The following is a 4,181-nucleotide window of genomic DNA, read 5'->3' as shown; positions in this document are numbered from 1 at the left end:
TTATTGAGCATTAAATCTATTTGGACCAGCAGCTACCACCCGCAGACTGATGGGCTGGTAGAGAGGCTGAATAAGACTTTAAAATCCATGATTCGTAAGTTTATTTGCGAGGATGAACCAAATTGGAATTGCTGGCTAGTCCCTCTGTTGTTTGCGGGAGGTACCCCAGGCCTCCATGGGATTTTCTCCCTTTGAATTACTGTACCGTAGACAGCTGTGGGGGGGTGCTCGGAGGAAGGGTCGAGCCCTGCCAAGAATGAAATTCAACACGTTCTGGACCTGAGAGCAAAGCTGCACAGGCTGGGGAGGTTATCACGGGAGAATTTGCTCCAGGCCCAGCAACATCAGCAGAGCCTGTACAACAGAGGGGCTAGGCTCAGGCAATTTTCACCTTCGTGGTCACACGGCAGGTGGGGGACGTTGACTATGAAGTTGCCCGGTTGGACAGGGGAGGGGCAACACAGATTTACCACCTCAACCTCCTCAAAGCATGGCGGGAGGTGGGAACCGCCGCTCTAGTAAGCCTGGTTAAGGAGCGAGATAAGTTGGGGCCGTAGGTGCCAAATTCTACCATTCCCGCCTCCCTCCATTGTGATGACCATCTCACACAGGCCCAGAGAACGGATGTTGCTGCCTTGCAACAGCGCTTTGCTGATGTGTTCTCCCCCCTTCGGCCGTACAGCTCTCATAGAGCACCATGTTGAAACGCAGCCTGGCGTGACGGTGCGTTCACGGCCCTACAGGCTGCCGGAACATAAAAGACATAAAAGACAAATGAGATGCTGAGGCTGGGTGTAATAGAAGAGTTGCACAGTGCTTGGTGTAGCCCCATAGTTCTTGTAGTGAAGAAAGATGGGTCTATACGGTTCTGTGTGGACGACTACAAGGTGAATGAGGTGTCACGGTTTGATGCGTACCCAATGCCCCGGGTCGGCGAACTCCTGGACCGGTTGGGCACTGCTTGTTTCTTTACGACACTGGATTTGACCAAGGGCTACTGGCAGATTCCCTTGTCTGCAGAGTCTAAGGAAAAAACGGCAGTGGCTCCACCACATGAAGGATGCCAACCCCCGGATCACCCGCTGGTATCTGGCTTTGCAACCGTTTAAGTTCAAGGTGGTCCACAGGCCGGGTACGCAGATGGTCGTGGCTGATTTCCTCTCCCGGGTGTGGTCCCGGCCTGAGTTGGGCAATGGGGAAGCTGTGGCGGGGGCGTGGTTTGCTGGCCTGCTGCAGAGGAGGGGTGACACAGTGAGCTCTCTGGGCGGCACGGAGGCGGGGAGGGAACAGGTGTACAGGACTGTTTTAATGAGGGAGATGTGTCTTATGTGTGTCCGCAGTGAGAAGCAGCAGATGATGCTGGGAGAGAGTCGAAGTGGCTGCGTCCGAGGCGGGTGCCAAAAACCACAGATTATTTCTCAATAAAAGACAGTCTAAGCATAAACCAGTCGTGTGTGTGTGGGTCCTGTGTTGCAGTTCCTATTCATTTTGTACGCGTCTAGGCTTTCCAGGATCCATGTATGAAACATTAAGTCGAAGGCTTTATTGTAGTCAGTCTAGGCACTGCGCACGTTGGTCAGATAGTCTCAACTGGCTGCTCTGTCTACCAGTAGCTAATCTTTTACCTTTCTGATATTCATGGCAATTCTTTTCTGTGCCACGCTCATGTACTGAGCCACATGCCTGTTTATCCTAGCAGCTATGATGCCTGGCAGGAGCCTCCATGTGGTACTGAGACAGATTAATGGTCTCTAGTTGGATGGGAGTAGATCCTTGTGCAACCCTGATAAAATTTACAGCAATCAGTTCTTTGAATGCATCGTAGTTTTTGTCTGATACTTTAATTTCCGGGCTTGCCCTGAAGGCATCATCTGCAGCTCGGTGCGCGTGAAGGTGTGGTGTAGAGGAAAAAGGATGGCAAGGAAAAACTCCATGCTGCCGCGAAGCACGGTTTTCCAGTTAAAAGGAAAAAAAGAGGTTCAATTAACATTTGTGAGAGAGCTGCCGTTAGCAGTGAACCACAGACGGGTACCTACCTCAAAGGAGTCGGAGTGTTTCTTCAAACTTTTTGAACTATTCTGACCCTTTTTTTTTTTGAGGAACAGTTCCATGTGTGCCGAGTGAGGAGCTGGTATCGTGGGTCTAAGACACTGTTGCTGCTGTGGAGGCCTGCCGTACCAGGAGGGCAGTAGGGAAAAAACAAAAGGAAGCCAACCTGAGAGATACCTTATCATTTTCTTTTGCTACTTTTTCCCCCACCTGAGATTCAGGTCATTTTCAGTTCTCAACCCAAGACCGTGGGTGACTGAATAAACTGACACCATAAGGAACTGGACACTCACATGTTATTTTCTTTTCTTTTTCCTTTTCTTTGGGGTGTTGAAATATTGTGTTTCTTTCTTGTCTTACATCTGTTTTGATTGTTTCAATTATTTTTGTGATGCATTTGAGATGGTTACTGCATTTGAAGGTATCCCTACATTGAGGATGAGCAAAGGGAACTGATCCAAAGAAAAATATATATAAAGCAAACTTTGTTTCACAAACCTGTGGTTGTGCGTGTTATCAATCCAATGACAGCTGGTTCATTGCTACCAGACGGTCATGGAGTGCAGTTACCTTCTTTACCCAGTAAGTGTGGATCATGTCAGGGCCTTGTGCTGTACAGCTCGTCATTCTTGAGACCCTTTCTTGAATGTCCGCCACTGTGTGGTATCTAGATCCTGTTCAGGGAGGTTGCTGTGGTCTGCTCTTAGACCCAGTAGCCACTGAGCACTGTTGTTATGGATTGCATCCTTCTGTTCTATGTTCTTCCAGTATTGCCCCAGTCTCATGTGTTCCCCTGCCACCGAGAGTACCCTTTGGATGGTTCAGTGACTTCCATCTCTCTGGTAAGCAGCTGGCCAAGGCTGTGAGTCTTTGTTTGGCAGTTTCCACTGCCTAAGGTATGGGCAGCTTGCTGTGCTTCTTAGGAATCCCTTTCTTCAGCACACATTTCTGCAGTTCTAATAGTTGGCTAACTTCCCTCTGTGCTGCCGTGATCTTGGCTTTTAATTCAGTTCAATTCATTTTTATTTATATGATCCCATCTATCAGGTCAGCTGCTTTCGCACTCATTGCCTACAACACATCAGTTCTTGGGGTTTGGTACAGGATCTCAGTGGGTGAGGATGATCATAATTCCCCTCTGACCTAATATTCTGGCTCCCCCTTGATATAGTATTTGTGTTGTACCTTGTCAAACTCTAGTTGTGATAGCCGTTGCTTCTTCCGGATGTTGAAACACTGAGGTACTAGTTGTTTCACTGTTTGTGTAGATGTTGGGCGTCAAAGAATCCATAGATCCCACATATTTTTTTATCCTTGTCTTTTATCCTGTCTTCTTTCTCTCACCCCAACCGGCCGCAGCAGATGGCCCCGCCCCTCCCTGAGCCTGGTTCTGCTGGAGGTTTCTTCCTGTTAAAAGGGAGTTTTTCCTTCCCACTGTTGCCAAAGTGCTTGCTCATAGGGGGTCATATGATTGTTGGGTTTTTCTCTGTATGTATTATTGTAGGATCTACTGTACGGTATAAAGCACCTTGAGGCAACTGTTGTTGTGATTTGGTGCCTTATACACACAATGAGTTGAGATCAGGAGTATCTGTAATTGATTGACTGATTGTAAACTGTTTACTCCATGGGCACACAGCCAATCTATGAGAGCCAAAATTATAGAAGAGGATTATATTTTGGTTAATGTTCTGCGTCTCCCAATAAAATGAAACAACCATAAAAAGAATCATAAACGGATATGTTTATTTCTTTGTGGGTGAGCAAACTGATATATTCAGCAGGGGATCACATATTTCCCTGACTGTGTTCTTGCTGGAGGAACCTCAGGGAGAGGCACTCTAGAGGAAACTTATTATCAGGTCAGCAGTAAACATTGAGGCACACACACAGAGCCACCACAAAAATAGGCTTTCAACATATTATATTATATTATATAATATATATATATATATATATATATATATATATATATATATATATATATATATATATATATATATATATATAACACAGTCCATCTTAACTTAGCTGTCGGTGTGCAAATGTAATGGCACAGACTGTAGCACTGAACATGCAGGCTGCAACATGCTAATGATGTCATGTGTAAGCCCAGCAAGACAGAGATTTTC

The sequence above is a fragment of the Rhamphochromis longiceps genome, linkage group LG8 (genome assembly GCF_057381845.1).
Source record: "Rhamphochromis longiceps isolate RC_006_pf linkage group LG8, R_longiceps_female_GT1.1, whole genome shotgun sequence".
In the NCBI taxonomy this organism is placed as follows: Eukaryota; Metazoa; Chordata; class Actinopteri; order Cichliformes; family Cichlidae; genus Rhamphochromis; species Rhamphochromis longiceps.
This window is presented reverse-complemented; position numbering follows the sequence as displayed.